The sequence below is a fragment of the Lipotes vexillifer genome, unplaced genomic scaffold, assembly GCF_000442215.2.
Source record: "Lipotes vexillifer unplaced genomic scaffold, Lipotes_vexillifer_v1.1 scaffold408, whole genome shotgun sequence".
In the NCBI taxonomy this organism is placed as follows: Eukaryota; Metazoa; Chordata; class Mammalia; order Artiodactyla; family Lipotidae; genus Lipotes; species Lipotes vexillifer.
In genome coordinates, this window is record NW_006787469.1 from 4,629,120 (window position 1) to 4,651,869 (window position 22,750).

The following is a 22,750-nucleotide window of genomic DNA, read 5'->3' on the forward strand; positions in this document are numbered from 1 at the left end:
GGCAGGAATGGGATCTCCTAATGGACCCCCACCAGTCATGGGGACTCCTTCCTGATTTTGACTGCTATTTTCCTAAGCTGCTTTAAGACACACTGCTCAGTGGACATGAAACTACAGTTTGGGAACAATCATGTCCAAGAAGTGAAACTCCTTGCTCCTGTAGGTTTCATTGTACCCGCTGTTAATAGCTCTTGGAGTGCCCAAACCACTGATTGGTACCCATTATTTAAATCTCAAATTGAATGTCATTTCTCAACAGAGGGCTTCTCTGACCACTCCCATACTCATCAATATTGAAGCACTAGTTATACTGTCTCAAACATCCTGTTTTCCTTTATAACACCCATGATATATAGAGATCTGACTGATTATTTGCTTCATATACTGCCTCCCCTCCTCCTACCACAGGATTTTAAGCTTAGTGATGGAAGAGACCATATCTGCTTTATTCTGCTGTAAAACTGGCACCACCACATTGCGTGTGGTAGGAGCTTGTTATATACTTGCTGAAGGGATGAAAATCAGAGCACTAGTTCTTTTTTTTTTTTTTAACATCTTTATTGGAGTATAATTGCTTTACAATGGTGTGTTAGTTTCTGCTGTATAACAAAGTGAATCAGCTATACATATACATATATCCCCATATTCCCACCCTCTTGCGTCTCCCTCTCACCCTCCATATCCCACCCCTCTAGGTTGGGGTGGGAGAATGGCAGAATCCTGGGCTCTCTGTGGAACATTCTATCAACAGTGAGATAATGCAGAGTGGTGGGCACCCTCAGGCATCCAATTTTAACCAGTGATTCTCCAAAATGACCTGCTCAGGAAAACCACTTGGATGTTTTGTTTAAAGTACAAATACCTACGCTTCATCTTCAAAAGTATGAGGTCAGAACGAGCAATACGTTTTCCAGCTGATTCTGATGCCCTGGGCCACAGTTCACTGTTTAGAAACTACTACCTTAGGTGTTGCCCTGAAATGACTTTCAAAATCTCTGTCAGACTCACTCTACAAAATATTTGAGCAGTACTCAGCAAACTGTCAAGGTCATCAAATATAAGGAACGTCTGACAAACTGCCATAGCCGCGAGAGGCCAAAGAGGCATGACCCCAAAATGTAGTGTGGAGAGCTGAATGGGATCCTAGAACAGGAAAAGGACAGTGGGTAAAAACTGAAAAGATGGGAATCAGGTATGAACTTACCATAATATATCCATATTGATTCACTGATTGTAATAAACATACCATAGTAATGTAAAGTGTCTGTAACAGGGGAGACTGGGTGTGGGTATATGAGAACTCTCTGTACCATCGTCACATTTTTTCTGTAAATCTAAAGTTTAAAAAAAATAAAGTTTATTAAAAAAAAAATCTCTGTCAAATTTGGAGCCTGTAGCCTCCATAACTCAGTTGTTCTTTTTGTTCTGTGATAGAATTGGGAAGGTGAGGTTGAAAGTTTTCTCTCGAGGAGAGACATTGCTTTACACAACAGCTCTGGAGAGAGAATGCCCCCAGTACTATCCACTCTGTTTAGTAATGTGGCTGGTTGAACTATGTTTTCTTAGAAATCAGTGTAGTAAAGCCTGATGATAATATTAGAAATGTGTTGATGTAGTACTTTTCCCAAATACTTGGGAAACTTAACCATGATGGCTATGATCAGTGCCCATGCTGACCACTCTGTGTCACTCAGTATTGGCCATATTTTTACAGCTATTGATATTTTCAGAGACAAGCAACATGGGAATATTGTATTAAGTAAAGCATTCATGACATTTGCTTTCATGCTAAGAAAAGATATACAGAATATAAAACTTCAGTTATTCAGAGCTCCCTCATCTAGCAAACTCAACTAACCAGAGAGATAGAGCAAAGAAGGAAAAAATAAGCAAAAAGAGAACTCCATATACTAAATATGGGTATTAGAAAAGCCATTGATCAGAAGTAAATATTTTTTTCCATAGGAGAGTCCATTTACTCAGAATCTATTTACTTTAACTTTAAACATAATCTAACTGTTTGGGGGAATCATGATTTATAGACAGTAAACACAAAAACATCAAAATCAGAGTTGCATAATACTTCTTGGTCTAAAAATACTTCTTGGTCTAACTTTCAACCTCACCTTCCCATTTCCATCACAGAACAAAAAGAACAACTGAGTTATGGAGGCTACAGGCTCCAAATTTGACAGAGATTTTTTTTTTAATAAAATTTATTTTTTTTAAACTTTAGATTTACAGAAAAATGTGACGATGGTACAGAGAGTTCTCATATACCCACACCCAGCCTCCCCTGTTACAGATACTTTACATTACTATGGTATGTTTATTACAATTAGTGAATCAATATGGATATATTATTTTAGTATCCCTATTCTTCTATTCAACAGTTGATTGATAACATTTACATATGTTATATAATTTAACATTTATCATAAACATTGAGAAACCCAGGGAAGATACTGTTCCCATTTTACAGATGAGGAACGTGTGTCAGAGAGGTTGAACAACTTGATGAAGTCATTGTGATTCTTAATCTAATAATCTTTCTGTTGCACTAGGTTGCCTTGTACAAATATAGAACAATCCTTAATAACCATAATCTGGAATCATCAAGCAAATGTTAAAGTTTAGCATACTTTGTTTAAAAATATAGAAAAATCTACAGTATTTTACTAAATTTATTTTACTAAAGAGACTATAGTATTTTACTATAGCCTGTTAATGGTGATTACATTAAAATAACAATGTTTGAGTACCTGAAGGAGTAAGTTTTTGTTATATGAAAAAGTCACTTATGTGAAATCTTCATTTAGTAGGAAGTCAAATGAAAAAGGAATATACACAGAAAGATACACATACACACACATGTATTTTTTTAAACTGGACTTTTCATCCCCTAGGAATTACCACCATTTCTTATATTCACATATTTCTTATGTGGTGTGGGCTATTTATTATTAAGTAATTTACAAGCCATTCTTCCTGCTCAAAATGGCCCAGGAAAGGAAGGAAAAGAGATGGCAGCGGTTGATTAAAACTAGAAAAGGATTTTTATCAGACAGATAGTATACACCCAAAGTGGAGACCTAAGACACTGAGGCTAATTTCTCCTCCACGAAAAGTGGTTTAAGGATCTTGGCTTGTGCTAAAGTTCTGCTTGGCAATATATATGGTGGTACTATTACAACAGATTATATAATTTATGCCTTTTCAAATTCTAACCTTGTACTTTATCTACTTAATTCTCTAATCCTAGGATCGGATATTTGGCTGATAGGAATCAGTAGAAAAAGTAATTCTAGATGTGGCACATATATACAATGGAATAGTACTCAGCCATAAAAAGGAATGAAACTGAGTTATCTGTAATGAGGTGGATGGACCTAGAGTCTGTCATACAGAGTGAAGTAAGTCAGAAAGAGAAAAACAAATACAGTATGCTAACGCATATATATGAATCTATAAAAATGGTACTGGGACTTCCCTGGTGGCGCAGTGGTTAAGAATCTGTCTGCCAATGCGGGGGACACAGGTTTGAGCCCTGGTCTGGAAAGATCCCACAGGCTGTGGAGCAACTAAGCCCGTGTGCCACAACTGCTGAGCCTGTGGTCTAGAGCTCGCAAGCCACAACTACTGAACCCGCAAGCCACGATTACTGAAGTCCACGCATCTAGAGCCTGTGCTCCGCAAAAAGAGAAGCCACCACAATGAGAAGCCCGCACACCGCAACAAAGAGTAGCTCCTACTCACTGCAACTAGAGAAAGCCCAACACAGCCAAAAATAAATAAATAAATAAATTCATTTTAAAAAAATGGTACTGATGAACCTAGTGGCAGGGCAGGAATAAAGACACAGACATAGAGAATGGACGTGAGGACACGGGGAGGAGGAAGGGTAAGCTGTGACAAAGTGAGAGAGTGGCATGGACATATATACACCACCAAACGTAAAATAGATAGCTAGTGGGAAGCAGCCGCATAGCACAGGGAGATCAGCTCGGTGCTTTGTGATCACCTAGAGGGGTGGGATAGGGAGGGTGGGAGGGAGACTCAAGAGGGAGGAGATATGGGGATATATGTGTACGTATAGCTGATTCTCTTGTTATACAGCAGCAGCTAACACACCACTGTAAAGCAATTATACTCCAATAAAGATGTTAAAAAAAAAAAAGAAAAAGTAATTCTATGTGCTCCTTGTCCTCCACCCACAATCCCAAAAACGTGTGGAGAGACTGAAGAAGATTTTCTTTTTCAGATATTTATAGGGGTATTATAACCCCTGCAAGGATGGAAAGTGCAATTATTTTGCAACTACCATTCATTACCTTATACACTGATGATATATATATATATATATATATATATATTTCTGTGTTGGCTGTTGGTCTTTGACCTTCTAGCATTTGTTATTTCTTTCCCCTAAGATATTCTAATGTAGAAAAGCATTTATGGACATTATACCTCTGCAACCATGTTGATATTAAAAAAGTAATCTCTCCAGATATTAATCTAGTTTTTGATTCTTTATTTTGTTGCTCTTAAACAACTGCAGAGTTATTTTTCCTTCTCTCTTCCAAAATTAGGAAAACTGGTTTTGAGTCACTACATTCTTTTATCCATTAATTTGTTAATTTATGTCCACAAATTCTTTGACACAATTTCTTGCAAATGTGGGGAGTCTAATCTCTCCCTTTAAATGGGGCCAGATGTAGGAACTTCCTTTTCACAAACAGAATGTGACAGAAGTCATGACTTGTGACTTCTGAGGCTATATCATAAAAAGATTTTTACATTTCCATTGGATGTCTCTTAGACTGCCCACTCTGGGGGAGGCTAATTGACATATTTTAAGAGTATCCACATAGCCTTGAAAGAGGCCGCCATGAGAAGGAACAGAGACCTCCTGCCAATGGCCACTGCAAACTTGCCAGCCACATGAAAGATCCACCATGGAAGTCCATCCTTCAGCCCCAGACAGGCCTTCACATAGTCGCAGCTCTGGCTGATGTCTTGACAGTAACCTCATGAGAGACCTCCAGCCAGACCACTCAGCTAAGCCACTCTCAAACTCCTGACCCATAGAAGGTCTATGAAGATATAATACATGATTATTGTTATTTAAAAATTTTTTTTTTTTGTGGTACGTGGGCCTCTCACTGTTGTAGCCTCTCCTGTTGCGGAGCAAAGGCTCCGGACGCGCAGGCTCAGCGGCCATGGCTCACGGGCACAGCCGCTCTGCGGCATGTGGGATCCTCCCGGACCGGGGCACGAACCCGTGTCCCCTGCATCGGCAGGCAGACTCTCAACCACTGCGCCACCAGGGAAGCCCCTGATTATTGTTATTTTTCATGCACTAAGTTTTGGGGCAATGTGTTAAGTAGCAATAATACCTTTATCTTACCAAAACAAGATAACTGTTATCTTTATTCATATGACAAATATTTACTGAGCATCTAATATGTGTCAAGCAGCCTGTTAGGTGCCAGGGATACTAAAGTGAATTGAAGAGACATAATTCCTCCCTTTAAAGAATGTATAAACTTGTGATACATATAAATATCAAATAAATGCTTATATAATTATTTAACTACAATAAGTGTGAGAGGAAATAGCAGGGTTATGAGCACTTATGATACTCAACCTGAAGGTGAGGAAAGTTTTCCCTGAGGAACTGAGATTTAAGCTCAGTGAACGCTTAGTAGTTAGGAGTTAACCAGGTAGAGAGTAAAGTGGAGGATGAAAAAGAGCTTTGCAGGCAGAAGGACAGTATAGGTGAAGGCCCTTGTAGAGTGGTCCACTAAGAAGTTTCTGTGCTAGAAACTACCGGGATATGTTTTTCCATTTATTCAATTTCTTCAAGGAAATATCCAAGTGCCTACTGTGCATCAGGCACTGTTGTAAGCACTGAGGATACTGTGGTGAACATATTAGACAGACATCCCTGCACTTACAGAGCTTGCATTCTAGTGGGTGAGAAAAACAACAGACAAAAATAAATGAATAAAATATGTAATATGGACTTCCGGTTTCTGGTCCAGCAAGTAAAGAGCTTGGATGTTGTCTCTTTCCTCCACACAACAGCAACAAAAAACTAAACAAATTGACAACCAGCAACTCTTCTTAGATCCATCAGAGAACTGAGGTCATAGGACAAACCACGGCTGTGAAAACTGGAGTAACAAACAGGTAGATACAGAGAATCAGAAGCCCAGGAGCAGAAAACTCCTTGGGAACCAGTGCCAGAGTTGGAAAACCTAGTTGACAAATTGCTGGAGGTTCGGTGTGGACAAGTGTGAGAGATAACAACTCCAGAGGGCCTCAGTCTTACGGAAGCACCCCACACTTTTGTGAGTTTCACCTCCAGGAGCCCTGTCAGGTTCTCACAGTAAAGATCAGAGAAAAATCTCCTTGTGTTTCTGGCAGGGGAGAGGAAAGCAGCCATTGTGAAATATGCCCAGGGCATTCTGTTCTTTGTAACAAGGCCTGCCCTTAAGAGAAACTATTTTACCAGAGCCTGACCTGCCAGGTTTTACTAACTGACCTAAGGGAAGGGAAATACCCAGCTCCAGCATCCTTTAGACTTCCTGTCTGTCCTAAGGGGCGAAAAAAATCAGAAGCCCCTGTGAAGGTCACAGCCCAGGGACACAAGCTCACTGAAAGACTGAGACCTAATCACAGGATTATAGAACACTTCCTCTCCCCCCACACCTGACCACCACATCCACAGGGCTCCTTTATAATAATAACTGAAAGAACTGTGCAGCTCAGATGATAGTTAAGACACTTCTAGGGGAACCCAAAGACAAGGGAGACAAAAATAAGAACACCAGAGGAATATTTAATCTCTGACACCCATAGCTACAGCAAACAATAAACACAGCCTAACCCCTAGCCAGATAAACAAAACAGATAACATGGCAGATGGTGATAAGTGCTGAGAAGAAAAATAAAGCAGGTAAAAGGGATAGGGTGTGTTGGTGGAGAGGGTGGGTTGTAGTTTTAAATAGGATGGTCAGGAAATGCCTCACTGAACAGGTGACATCTGTGCAAAGATCTGAAGGAGTCAAGGGAGTGAGTCATGGAGATAGCTGGGGAAGAGCAGAGGGAATTATAGTGAAAGGTCTTTAGGAGGGAGTGTGCCTGCTATGTTAGACAAACCACAGGAAAACTAGTGTGACTGGAGGGAAATCATAGGAAATAATGTCAGAGAGGGAAGGTTTGGGGTGAAGTAGATTGTGCAAGACCTTGTAGACCATTGTAAAGACTGCGGTCTCTCTGGCTCCAAAGAGAATAGAGCACAGGGGAGCAAGCATTTTTGAAATGCTTGAAAAGGTGAGAAGGTAGAAAAGGTGAGAAGTCATTAGGTTCTGGATACATTTTGAAGACTGAGATGACAGATGTTGCTGATGGATCAAGGTGTAGGACAAAAGAAGCGTTAAGGTTGACTCCTTGGTCTAAACAAAAAGAGGAAGAAAGAGGGGAAAAAAGATAATGCAGGAGAAGGAAAGAGGAGGGACTTCTGGAGCAATGTTCTTGGATATTTAAAAGGCTTGGGATCTAGTGAACAAGCGGAGAGTTCAGCCTTAGATAGGAACGTGGAGAGTTCATCCCTGGTAACAGGAGAGAAGGCAGCGTTTAGGGTCCAGATGCTGGTGGGTGGGTGAAGGTGTGGGTGGGAACTTGTGGAAGTTCTCTTCTGATTGTTTCTATTTTCTCAGTGAAATAGCCATCAAGGTCAAGGGCTGAGAAAGAAGATGGCAAAGGAGGTGCTGGAAGTTTGAGAAGAAAATACAGAATCATCTTCCTTGGATTAGGACTAGGGAAATGCACTATGATTGCTGGACAGCATGAAGGGCACGCTTGAAATTAATAGTTGTGGATGTCATGAATTTAAAGGGAGACTGGTCAGTGTGGATGGATATTTCTTCTAGCTCCATTCAGTTACTCTGATCAAGAGTAAAATTTCTGGGGGCTTCTCCCGTGGCGCATTGGTTAAGAATCCGCTTGCCAATGCAGGGGTCATGAGTTCAAGCCCTGGGCCAGGAAGATCCCACATGCCACGGAGCAACTAAGCCCATGCGCCACAATTACTCAGGCCCTCGCGCCTAGAGCCCGTGCTCCACAATGAGAGAAGCCACCGCAATGAGAAGCCCGCGAACTGCAATGAAGACCCAATACAGCCAAAAATAAAAACAAATAAATAAATTTAAAAAAAAAAGAGTAACATTTCTGCAAATGGTTTTGGGATAATAATGTGTCTAAATATCTCACAGGGGTTTAGTGTCATTGTTATGAAAAGTAATGAGTACTATATATTCTAGGGAAAAATCTGGTTATTTGAATTTTCTGGCAGTTTGGAATTTGAATACATTATATCAAGAATTTTTAAAAAGATATGAAAATGAAAAACAATGTCGCTAAATAAGAATATCCTCATAGAAATCTGTCTCGATTGTACCTGTGATAGCATTACAGAATTTTTTTTTTTTTACTCCTCTCAATTGCCTTTTTGGATAGTGAAGTGACAAAGATAACATAATTAGATTCAGAATCTTTGGCAATGGAATAGCAATGCCAATGTCAGTGAGCGTGTGATAATCCAGACTCACACCATCTTTGATTGCTGCAAGACAGACTTACTTCTCTCTTGGTTACTTGTGTTTTCCAGTAGCTCAAACTTTTTTTGTTAACACAATAACATTTTTTATTTTATTTATTCATTTTGGCTGCATTGGGTCCTCATTGCTGCACGCGGGCTTTTTCTCAAGTTGCGGCGAGCAGGGGCTACTCTTCATTGTGGCGTGCGGGCTTCTCATTGCAGTGGCTTCTCTTCTTGTGGAGCATGGGCTCTAGGCCCGCAGGCTTCAGTAGTTGTGGCACATGGGGTCGGTAGTTGTGGCTCGCAGGCTCTAGAGCGCAGGCTCAGTAGTTGTGGTACACAGGCTTAGCTGCTCCTTGGCATGTGGGATCTTCCCAGACCAGGGATCGAACCTGTGTCCCCTGCATTGGCAGGTGGATTCTTAACCACTGTGCCACCAGGGAAGTCCTAGCTCAAACTTCTTATACTTGTGAATTTGCTTTACATTATTCGCTTATTTTTTAAAATAACTGGTTATATAATAGATGTATGTTCACTGAATATAATTTGGAAAATATGGAAAGGTAGAGAGAAGAAAATAAAAATTATCTACTGTCTTACCACTGTGAGGTGAGGTGAATTTCAATCTAATATTCAAATTCATACATGTTTATTTAGAAAATTGGTTTCAAACTGTATATTATTTTATACTTAATATAAAAGTTAATATTTTAACTTAGTTTATCGTGAGCTTCTCCCATTCTATCACATAGTCTTTAAAAACAAAATTTTTAATGATTAAATAGTAGTGTATTTTGTAAATGTGCTATAATTTTTAAACAGTTTCTCCATTACTGCACATTTAATATGTTTATGAATTTTAGAAAACACTGCAGTGAGCATCCTTGAACACAAATCTTTTTTGTAGTACTAATTATTTTCCTAAGGTAGATCCCTAGAAAAGGAATTATGGGATCAAAAGGTACAAACACTTTAAAAGTTATATGTACATATTGCAGCTGCCCTCCTGGAAGATCGTGCTTATTTGCAGTCCTCCTGCAAGTGAACAATGTGGTCGATTTTGCTTCATCCTTGAGAATTCTGTCTTCATAGCACCTATCCACACACCTTGCCTGTGATTGCTTCACTCCAGTTTGGTCTTAAATGAGCTATTCTGTTAAGGTCCTAAGCAGTATCCCTGACTACTCCCTTTCCCACCACTGAGCTATTCTCCATAGTGCTGCCAGACATAACTTTCCACACCACTGACCTTGTCACTTCCCTAATAAAAATCTCTGATCTTCCTCAGTCCCATGGGTTCCATGGCGGCACACAAGGCCCCTCCCAGTCTGCCTCAGCCTCCCTTTTCAGCCTCATTGAGCACCCACCTCTAAGTACTCTGACAAAGCCACATAGAATGTCTTTTTACTTACAAAACATACAGTGCTCATTCGTGCCTCCAAGACTTGACATATTTTCACTCTGCGTGTTTCCTCCCTGAAACTCCAATTCTTCTTTCAAGACACTGGGCAAAAGTCCCCTTTGGTGATGCTGACTTCCCAGGGTGAGTTGTGCATGGCGCCCACATGGGCTGTAGTCCTGCAGCACCGCCCATATCTCACTACAACCCTCCTCACTGTGCCTGGTTTCCCTTGCTTTGCTTAACTTGACTTCCCCATTGAGTACCTCAAGGGGCTTGTCTTATTTATTTTTATCCTGTTCTTAGCCTATTACATAGTTGATGATCAATAAATATCTACTGGGCTTCCCTGGTGGCACAGTGGTTGAGAGTCCACCTGCCGATGCAGGGGACACGGGTTCGTGCCCTGGTCTGGAAGGATCCCACATGCAGCGGAGCGGCTGTGCCCGTGAGCCATGGCCACTGAGCCTGCGCGTCCGGAGCCTGTTGCTCCGCAGCGGGAGAGGCCACAACAGTGGGAGGCCCACGTACCACACACAAAAAATAATAATAATAAATAAATAAATAAATAAATAAATATCTATTGACTCAACGGCTAAAAGCACAGGATTGGCTTGAGTATTCTTTCATTATCTAGCTGGGAAGGGTTGGATTTCAGGGTGGAGTATGCCATCACTAACTAGTCCACAGTGGCCTCCGAAGTAGACTCTGATTGGCTAGCATCTAAGCATATGGTCTGTACCACACAGTCTTTGATCACAAGCTTCTGTTTCTTCTTCCATCTCTTCCTGTTATTGTCTTAATTGTATTCTGTAGTCTACTCCCCCCAGTTCTTTCAGTCTATCCATCCTGTTTTGATTTCACGCTTCTGACAAAGCTCAGAGCCATAAGCAGCTAATGGCTTCACTTCCCTACTTTCTTCTTTGTTCCTGCACTGTTCCCACAGAAGAGCCCAGCTATTAACATTCCCTGATCCTTTCTTTGTACAGGTGGCTGAGTGTTGGCTGGAGAAACACAAAGAACTGTGTGGCCTAGAGCATCCTCCTTGTCAATTTTAGCCTATATTTATGTATTTTCTCTGCTTCTGATTTATTTTTTACTTTACTGTTCTCATGTATGCCATGAAAGCAACTTTTATGCTTTGTTGAACAAGGCAGAATATAAATACACAACGCAGATCAGTGCATAAATGCATACACACATATTGCAGACTGCATGCTCTCCAAAGGTCACTGTGTGCTTCTTGCTGCTCACCTACGTACATATTGGTTTATCTTTTCATACAGCTCCTCAGGATTGCCATTCTAAACCTTTCCCATTTTTTCTTTCAGTGAATTGGTTCCAACATTTACTTAAAAAATAGATACCATCTAAGGAGTTTTTCCTTAACTTCTACCTCTCCCATCCCAGCCTCTTTTTCAGGGCAGCCCAGCTGGACATGTGAGGGGTTCTGCCCCTATCATGGTGTGTGTGGGCTGCCTCTAACTGTACTTTGCAGTCTCGAGGCCCATGCTGCTCTGCTTATAAACCTGCTCCAGTGGAGCTCAGTCCACAAACTCAGCTAACTACCTACCTCTCTGTCCTTATAATGCAACTTAATTTCTGACTGTAAGCCCCATTCTGCCGATGTGGTTAAAAATATATTAACTTCTTTCCTTCTTAGGGCTTATGCCTTCTCCCCAGTGGAGATTCTGCAGGAGGAAGGCTTGAGAATGGGGGGAGAATGAAGAGGGCAACCATTGTTCACTTCGTCACTGCTCTGCCAGGTCACCGTTGAGAAGTGTTTCCACTCTCCTTGGCACGTGGGCATCACCGCTGAGCTTGCCTGGGATCCCGTATTTCTAGGCAGATCACACAGCCCTCTGTCTCACAGGCTTTACCTCCTTCTGAGGGGCTGCAGGGCCCCATATCTCTGCTCTGGGAATCCACAGCCGGCTTTCTCTCTATTTCCTCCTCCTGCCCTGACTGTGGAAAACTCCAGTCTAGGGGAAATATGTCTCCCTTCATTTTCCTTCAAGAAACTTGTTCTTTAACCACAAATACCCTAATTTCTCCTAAGAGCTTAAGAGTTTGGGAGAACAACAACAAAAAAAGCCAGGACTACAAGATGAAAAGACAACCCTCAGAATGGGAGAAAATATTTGCAAACGAATCAATGGACAAAGGATTAATCTACAAAATATATAAACAGCTCATGCAGCTCAATATTAAGAAAACAAACAACCCAATCCAAAAATGGGCAGAAGGGGCTTCCCTGGTGGTGCAGTGGTTGAGAGTCTGCCTGCTGATGCAGGGGACACGGGTTCATGCCCCGGTCCAGGAAGATCCCACATGCCGTGGAGCAGCTGTGCCCGTGAGCCATGGCCGCTGAGCCTGTGTGTCTGGAGCCTGTGCTCCGCAACCGGAGAGGCCACAACAGTGAGAGGCCCACGTACTGCAAAAAACAAAAACAAAACAAAACAAAAATGGGCAGAAGACCTAAACAGACATTTCTCCAAAGAAGACATACAGATGGCCAGGAAGCACATGAAAAGATGCTCAACATCACTAATTATTAGAGAAATGCAAATCAAAACTATAATGAGGTATCACCTCACACCAGTTAGAATGGGCTTCATCAGAAAATCTACAAACAACAAATGCTGGAGAGGTTGTGGAGAAAAGGGAACCCTCTAGTACTGTTGGTGGGAATGTAAATTGATACAGCCATTATGGAGAACAGTATGGAGGTTCCTTAAAACACTAAAAATAGAATTACCATATGACCCAGCAATCCCACTACTGGGCATATACCCTGAGAAAACCATAATTCAAAAAGACGCATGCACCCCAATGTTCATTGCAGCACTATTTACAATAGCCAGGTCATGGAAGCAACCTAAATGCCCATCGACAGATGAATGAATAAAGAAGATGTGGTACATATACACAATGGAATATTACTCAGCCATAAAAAGGAACGAAATTGGGTCATTTGTAGAGACATGGATGGATCTAGAGACTGTCACACAGAGTGAGGTAAGTCCTAAAGAGAAAAACAAATATCGTATATTAACGCATATATGTGTAACCTAGGAAAATCGTACACATGAACTGGTTTGCAGGGCAGAAGTAGAGACACAGATGCAGAGAACAAACGTATGGACACCAAGGGAGGACAGTGGCGGGGGTGGTGGTGGTGGTGGTGTGATGAATTGGGAGATTGGGATTGACATATATACACTAATATGTATAAAATGGATAACTAATGAGAACCTGCTGTATAAAAAAATAAATAAAATATAATTCAAAAAAAAAAAAAAGCCAGGACTTTTGAGCAAGGAGGGAGCTGACTGAATGCTTTAAATATCAGAAGGAAAAACTCGTAGAATAATATCTCAAATGGGATTCCCATCACAGTAAACAAAACAAAAGCAAACAAACAAAAACCAGTCTTGGACTTTCCCAAACTCACCCCCGTTCTCTTCACCACCATCAACCTTTCTGTATTCATTGCCATCATTCTGTGTTAGTCACACCTTTAACTACTTGCTCTCTGGGTTCTGTTGCTACCATTCTACTGAAAATGCCCTCCTAATCACTAATCCGACTTTTTAAAGTATCTTCCTCCTTTCTTCCTAACTCCCTACTTTATCTTCCAATCTCCCTCTCTCCCTCTGCATTACTTGACTATTCAGTGGCAGGCATTGTACTATGCACTGGAAACACAAGAATGAATCAGACCCTACTTATTTTTAAGGAATTTAGGATCAGGGGAGACACATAGGTAATAAGCAAGTACTTCACAAAAATCTGTTGCTTCTGTTTTTGATGCCAGGAAGGCCCTGGACCCTTCCTGGGTGATGTTCAGGGTTCTAACTCCTCCTTACATTTCCTCTCTCTCTCTTTCACTGGCTGCTATTAAATTTTCCACTTACCAAACTCCTTCTAAGAGTTTGCCCTGGGTTCTTTCTTCCTAGGCATGTTCCTTCAGAGAAATTCTTCCTGTCCATGTGGATGAATCCTAAAGCTGCATCTTTGGGTTGGCTGAACCAGTTCACTTAGATGTCCTGCCCTTCTCCTGTTAATGACATCCCTGATGTCTTTCAGAGTCTAAGACTGTCACCACCTTGTCTCTGTTCTCAGTGTCCAGCCAACTGCCACATCCAAATGGCTCTTCCTCTTCAAGGTCTCTCTCATTCAGCCTTTCCTTTCCTTGCTCACCCTATCACTTAACTGAAACCATTATAGCACTAAGAATTTTCTGCTTTGTTCCTTTTCATGCCTCAAATATGGGCTTCTCACCTAAACAATCACAGTATCCTGGAAATTTGTCTCCCTGTCCCAAATATTTTACATACTGGAATAAACTTTCAATCGTACCACATCTATAATCATTTCACAATATATACACAGAGTTGTTTTGAGTTGCATGGGTCTAGTTGTACGCAGATTTTTTTTCAGTAGTAAATGCTACAGTACTACACAATTCCTGGTTGCTTAGACCCACAGACGCTCACCCTCGAATGTGGAGGAAACAAACTGCTTATGCAAAGGGCCAACTGTAAGTTATACAAAGATTTTTGACCATGCAGGTGTTAGTGCCCCTAACTCCTGCATTTTTCAAGGATCAACTGTATATCAAATCATTATGTTGTACCCCTTAAACTAATATAATGTTACATGAAAATGTAAGGCTCTTAGTACCAATTCCAACCTGGGGTGGGGAGAGGTGATTCCCTACAACATCACGCAATTCTCTTGACGCCAGCTGGGTGTCCTACCATTCAATTCAATTCTGACATTATCTACCTGGAGATAGCGTCAGGTCACACAGGTTATGGGCTCAGTTTTACAAGACTGTCCTTCCCCACATTTCAGACTCCAGTTGAAAGTTCAAGTTGTCACCTGGGCCTCTGATTGACTTGCCTATAGATTGGAGGTTCCAATGATCTTCTCAGATTTGAATAATTTGCTAGAGCGACCTGCAGAACTCAGAGCGATAGCCTACTCAATAGATTACAGGCTTATATTGATAAAAGAACATATCTCAGGGACAGCCAGGTAAAAGAAATGCATTGGGCAAGGTGTGGGGAAAGGGTCTGGAGCTTCCATGGTGCAGAGCTGCCATGCCCTCTCCAGGCTCTCTACTCTTCCCAAATCCCCACCTGTTCCCCAACCTGGGAAGCTCTATGAACACCATCCTTTGGGTTTTTATGGAGGTCTTATTACATGATTGATTAAGTCATTAGCCATTGGTGATTGATTCAACCTCCAGCCCCTCTCTCCTCCCCAGAGGTCGGGGGTGGAACTGAAAGTTTCAACCCTCTAATCACAGGGTTGGTTCCCTTGGCAACCAGCCACTGGTCCTTCCTTCCCTGCGGTCCAAAAGTAACCTCAGAAACATCACAAAAGACACCTTTGTTACTCTCACCACTTAGGAAATTCCAAGGGTTTTAGGATACCTGTGCCAGAAATGGGGATGAAGAAAGACTAAATATATATTTCTTACTATAAATCATAGTATCATTGAGTCATATCTCAATAAACCTGGAGGGAAAAAGTACCACATCTATCTTGTCATTGACTTGCCCCAAATCCTTCATTGTCTCTTCTTTGTCAAAGGATTAAGTTTTAATTCTTCACCCAGCATTCAGTGTCCCTATGATATAGTCCAAATATATGTTTCTAGCTTTATCTCAAGTATACCCTTGTGAATATCTGATACTGCAGCATATATTTATTGTCCCTCAGATACCAGATATATTGCCTAATTGCTTTCCCTTCGTTCTTTTACAGCTAAAATATACCACTGCTCATTGTTACATGTGAAAATCTTCACCATCTTAAAAGTTCTCAAAAGTTTTATTCTATGAAGCTGTTCAGTTGTCCCTAATAGATGTCATCTTTTCTGCCTTTGATTTCCCAGAATACTTTGTTTGAACCTCTTGCAGGGTTGTTATCTTACCGTTCCCTGTATTATGGCTATTTTCAACTTCTCTTATCTCCTTGCTAAACTTCAATCTCCTTAGAGATGGAGACTTTTCTTACTCATACTGTGGATTTAACAGTGCTTATCATTGTGCCTTCTATAAAGAGGGACCCAGTACCTATTTTTTCTTTGTTTTGAGTAACAGAACTCCTGTTTTTTCAAGGTGATAATGTGCCCAGCTAAAAATACTTACTCTTCAAATTCCCTTGCCAAATGGGTCAGTTCTGTACAAGGAGTTAAAAGCTGAGGCTTTCTGGCTTTCTGGATATAGGCACCACACTCCTTTCAGCTTTGTTCTTCTTTGCACCTGGAACATGGACCTGAAGGCCATTATTAGGCTAGTCTCACAGTCACTAGATAATAAGCTTCAGGGTGAAGAATAAATTGATTCTGTCATTCAGCAAATATTTACTGAACACCTACTATAGTGCCAGGCACTATTATAGATGCTTCAAAAAGCAGCAGAGCAGAGGGATAAAAAGAATCTAGATCCCAGATGGCATCATTAGACATTGAAACAGCTTTAACTGCTTACCTCCAAACTTCATGAACACCCTTTTCTTTAAGCTACCTTTACTAAGTTTGTTTGTTTGTTTTTTTAATTAATTAATTTATTTAGTTTTGGCTGCATTGGGTCTTTGTTGCTGTGCCTGGGCTTTCTCTAGTTGCAGTGAGCGGTGGCTTCTCTTGTTGTGGAGCACAGGCTCTAGGCTCACGGGCCTCAGTAGTTGTGGCACGCGAGCTCAGTAGTTGTGGCTCGTGGGCTGTAGAGCTCAGGCTCAGTAGTTGTGGTGCATGGGCTTAGTTGCTCTGCGGCATGTGGGATCTTCCTGGACCAGGGCTCGAACCCCAGTCCTCTGCATTGGCAGGAGGATTCTTAAACACTGCGCTACCAGGGAAGTCCCTTTACTAAGTTTTATTATTTCCTTTTATTTTTAGCTGAATGCATTTCTTGTCCATGCAATGATGTTCAATTACTTTTTCTACTGAAATAATCATATGGATTTTCTCCTTTATTCATTATCATTATTTTCAAATCTTTATTAACATTGCATTCTTATAATAAGCCCTACTTGACTGACATGTAGTTATTGTTATGATGATGATGATGATGATATATACATAGATTCAATTTGCTCGTATTTTATTTGTGATTTTTGCATTAGATCCATGAGAACCACTGGCCTGTAATTTTCCTTCCTTGTAATGTTAATGTCAAGTTTGGTATCAAACTTATACTGGCCTTATAAAATAAGTTGGGACGCAGTCCTTCTTTTTCATTTTCAGAATGAGTTTGCAAGATTATTCTTATTTCCTTAAATGTTTGGAAGAATTTACCAATGAAGCATCTGGGCCAGGAGTTTTTATTGTTTTAATTATGGATTCAGTTTCTTTAAAAGATACAGGACTATTGAGATTTTCTGAGTTTTTTAAGTCATTTTTTGTAAATTGTGTTTTTCAAGGAATTTGTCCATTTCATTTAAACTCAAATTTATTTATTATCTGTTTATTTATTATCTTTTAAATGTCTGTGACTTCGTAGTGAAGTCGCCATTTTTATAGTTCGTATTAGCAAGTTGTATTTTCTTTCTTTTTCTCCCTTGATTAATCTTTCTTGGGGTTTATCAATTTTTAAATCTGTTTTCAAAGAATCATCTTTTTTTGCCTGTGGTAATTTTCTCTAGTGTATATTTGCTTTCTATCTTATTGATTTCTGCTCTTACTTCCTTTGAGTTTAATTTGATGTATTTTTTTCAGCCTAGTTTCTTGAGAAGGAAGATTGAAGTTTTGATATTTAACCTTTCTTTCTTTTTAACATATGCATTTAAAGTTATATATTTTTTTCTCAGCACAGCTTTAGCTGCAGACCACAAGTATTGATATTTCAAGTGTTCATTATCATTTAGTTAAAAATACGTTCAAATTTCCATTGTAATTTACTCTTTGATGCACGGGTTATTTAGAAGTATATTGCTTAATTTAAAATACTTTGGGATATTTTAGTTACTTTTCTGTTATTTATTTTTAGGTTAATTCTACTATGGTCCAAGAATTTACTCTGTGTGATTGTATCCTTTGAAATTTGTTGATACTTATGATCTATGTTAGTAAGTGTTCCATGTACATTTATAAAAAATGTCGTTGAGCATAGTGTTATATATGTATAAATTATATCATTTTTAATCATATTGTTAAAATGTCATACATCCTACTAATCTTTTTATCTGCCTATTTTATCAGTTACTGAATGAGATATATTAAACTATTTAATTATCATTGTAAATTTGACCATTTTGCTATATATATGTATACATACACTCACATACATTGAAACTATGTTATTAAAAGCATAGAAATTTATGACTTGTTGAATTGACACTTGTATCAATATAAAATATCCCTCTTTATTTCTAGTCATACTTCTTGCCTTAGAGTCTTCTTAATCAGATATTATTATAGTTATATCAATTCTCTTTTGTGTAAAGTTGACATGGTATATCTTTTCTATCTTTTTACTTTAACCTTTCTGAGTCTTCACATTTAAGGTGTGTCTCTCATCAAAGTCAGATTTGACTCTCAATTCTTCTGCCCTTTATTAGTTAAAGCTCAATTTCCTGACTATAAAAAAAAATATATATATATATATATATATATATATATATATAAAATAGTTACTACTACAGTTGGTCCTCTGTATCCACAGCTGTGGAACTGTGGATATGAAGGGCTGACTATACTATACTATTTTATATAAGAAACTTGAGCATCTGTGGATTTTGGTATCCATGGGGGTCTTAGTACCAATCCCCTGCAAATACCAAGGGACAACTGTACCATTAACTATTGTATTTAATAGATACACAATTGCACAATCTATCTTCTTATAGTTTTTTCTCATTTTTATTCCAAATAAATGCTATTCCAATGCAGTCCTTATTATATGATAATGTCATTTACATTAAGATAGGAAGAAAACATTTCTCTACTTTTGTTTGAGTTTCTGGTCCCGCATTATGAAACTAAATCTGGGGAAAATATTCATGTAATTGTATACTTCCTTCTTTGTAACACTGCTTCAGAAAGAAATATTAGGAAAGCCCCACTGGGACTTCCCTGGTGTTCCAGTGGTTAAGAATCCCTCTGCAATGCAGGGGACGCCCGTTTGATCCCTGGTCAGGGAACTAAGATCCCACGTGCCGTGGGGCAACTAAGCCTGCGTGCCACAACAGCTGAGCCCATGTGCCGCAACTACAGAGCCCATGTACTCTGGAGCCCACGTGCCACAACTAGAGAGAAGCCTATGCACCACAATGAAGAGACCGTGAGCCACAACTAAGACACAGTGCAGCCAAAAATAAACAAATAAATAAATAATTTTTAAAAAGATTAAAAAAAAAAAAGAAAGTTCCACTATTTGAAGGAATTCCCTGGTGGTCCAGTGGTTAGGACTCTGTGCTTCCACTGCTGGGGAGCCCGGGTTCGATCCCTGGTTGGGGAACTAAAATCCTGTAAGCTGTGGGGTGCAGCTGAAGGAAAACAAAAGTCTCACTATTTGACTTCCATGAGTTAGTAGGAGATATTCTAAAAATTTTCTATTTATGAAGACAAAAAAATTATAAGCTATGTGTAAGCAGAAAAGAAGTGATTCATTCAAGATTATCATTTACTTCAGTTTGAGTGTCTATTTACACTCCATTCATCCATCCATTCATTCAGTCATTAATTCATTTAACATATACTGAAGTTTCATCAAGTAGTAGGGACTGTGCTAGGAGGTTGGGGTACAAAAATGATTATGATAAAGTTTCTCCTTCTAAAAGAGAAGTAGGGAAGTCTAGCAAGTAAGAAAGATAAATATTAGGAAAATCTTATAGTATGTGATATATACAATGATAGCAGTATGTACAGGGTACTGTGAAAGTCTGTAGGAGAAAATGTAAACTTCCATCTGGAATACCCTCCTGCTTGTTTTTGTCTGTTTTGTGATGACTCAGATTTCCTAGCTGAAGGGACATTTGAATTGGGGCCTATGGAATGATTTGACATTAGAGGGTGAACCAAACAAGGTTTTATATATAAAAAAAGAAAGCACCATAAGTATTTTAAGCAGAAAGGGATTAAACATAGGGATTTATGTTCTTGTGAAATTACTGGAAGAGCTAGAAGAATGAGCTCTAGCCTGAGCCTCCAGTAATGCCTCACAAAATACCACCTATTATGGGATCTACTATCTTGCCACATTCAGGAGGTGGGAATTAAGAGATCTGCTGGACCTATTGATTTCAAAAACATAATACTGTGACTGAGACCCAGGCATCAGGAAGCTGGAATCAGGAAGCCATTGCTGCCAACAATATCTGTGAAGCTGAAAACTGTACTGGAATGCAGAAATAGCCATATCTGCACAACTTTCCTTGCCCATAGAAAACAAACACTGCTGGAATATGGCTTCTCATTCATTTCCACCTGATCTTTGAGTAATTGCATCTGATTGATGTAAACTAATTCACCCTCCCCCACCCCCTGCCAAACTCTTGCTGTAGGGAAGGCTGGGGGATGTGATTTTTAGCTTTCTAGGCTTTGCTAAACAAAGGAAGGTACACTAGTTAGAGGTGGGAATAAATGCAGAATGTGGATCAATCATTGAACATACCAGGGGAGGGGAATGGCTAAGATGGAGAAGTAGGAAGACCCTGAGCTCATCCCCTCCCACAGGCACACCAAAATTACAACTATTTACAGAGGACTATCAATGAGAACAACCCGAAGACTAGCAGAAAAGATCTTCTACAACTAAAGATTTAAAGAAGGACCCACAACGGGACTTCCCCAGTTGCGCAGTGGTTAAGAATCCACCTGCCAATGCAGGGGACAAGGGTTCGAGCCCTAGTCCGGGAAGATCCCACATGCTGCAGAGCAACTAAGCCTGTGCGCCACAACTACTGAGCCTGCACTCTAGAGCCCGCGAGCCACAACTACTGAGCCTGCGTGCCACAACTACTCAAGCCTGCATGCCTAGAGGCTGTGCTCTGCAACAAGAGAAGCCACTGCAATGAGAAGACTGCACACCACAATGAAGAGTAGCCTGTGCTTGCTGTAACCAGAGAAAGCCTGTGTGCAGTAACGATGACCCAATGCAGCCATAAATAAGTAAATAAATATTTATAAAAATATAAAATAAAGAAGGACCCACAATGAGATAGGTAGGAGGGGCAGAGATATGGTATAGTTAAGATCCACTTCCCTGGGTGGGTAACCCACAAATGGGAGGATTATCACAACTGCAGAGGTTTTTCCCAAGGAGCAAAGGGTCTGAGACCCATATGGGGCTCCCTAGCCTGCAGTGGAAAGCTGAGCTCCCAGAATGTTTGGTTTTGAATAACATATTTGAAGACATAATAGCTGAAAACTTCCCTAACCTGGGAAAGAAAACAGACATCAAGGTTCAGGAAGTACAGAGAGTTCCAAACAAGATCAACCCAAAGAGAAACACACCGACACACTGTAATTAAAATGACAAAAATTAAAGATAAAGAGAGAATATTAAAAACAGCAAGGGAAAAGCAACAAGTTACATACAAGGAACTCCCATAAGCTTATCAACTGACTTTTCAGCAGAAACCGTGCAGGCCAGAAGGGAGAGGCAATATATATTTAAAGTGATGAAAGGGAAAAACCTACAACCAAGGATACTCTACCTGGCAAGGCTATCATTCAGATTTTAAGGAGAGATCAAGGGTTTTACAGACAAGCAAAAGCTAAAAGATTTCAGCCCCAAGAAACCAGCATTACAAGAAATGTTAAAGGGACTTCTTTAAGATGAAAAGAGGACTTCCCTGGTGGTGCAGTGGTTAAGAATCAGACTGCCAGTGCAGGGGACACGAGTTTGAGCCCTGGTCCGGGAAGATCCCACATGCCGCAGAGCAAGTAAACCTGTGCGCCACAACTACTGAGCCCGCGTGCCGCAACTACTGAAGCCCACGCTTCTCTTGTTGCAGAGCACCTAGAGCCCGTGCTCTGCAACAAGAGAAGCCACTGTGAGGAGAAGCCCGTGCACCACAACCAAGAGTAGCCCCTGCTTGCCACAACTAGAGAAAGCCTGCATGCAGCAACAAAGACCCAACACAGCCAAAAAATAAATAAATAAATCAATTTATTTTTTTAAAAAAAAGATGAAAAGAAAAGGCCACAACTAGAAATATGAAAATTACAAAAGGAAAAATCTCATTGCTAGAAGCAAATATACAGTAAAAGTAATAGATCAACCATGTATAAAACTAGTAGGAAGGTCTAAAGACAAAAATAGTAAAATCATCTATATCCACATAAGTAGTTAAGGGACAAAACAAAAACAAAGAGATGTAAAATACGGTATCAAAAACAATAAATGTGTGGGGGAAGTAAAACTGTAGGATTCTTAAATAAAATGCATTTGAACTTAAGAGATCAGCAACTTAAAACAATCATAATCATAAACCGCAAGGTAACCACAAACCAACATCTATAATAGAAACACACACAAAAAAAGAGAAAGGAATCCAAACACAACACTAAAGACAGTCATCAAATCACAAGGGAAGAGAACAAAAGTAGAAGAAATGAACAAAAAGAACTACAAAAACAACCTCAAAACAATGAACAAAATGGCAATAAATATATATCTATCAATAAATGTAAATGGACTAAATGTTGCAATCCAAAGACATAGAGTGGCTGAATGGATATAAAAACAAAACCCATATATATGCTGCCTACAAGAGAGTCACTTCAGATC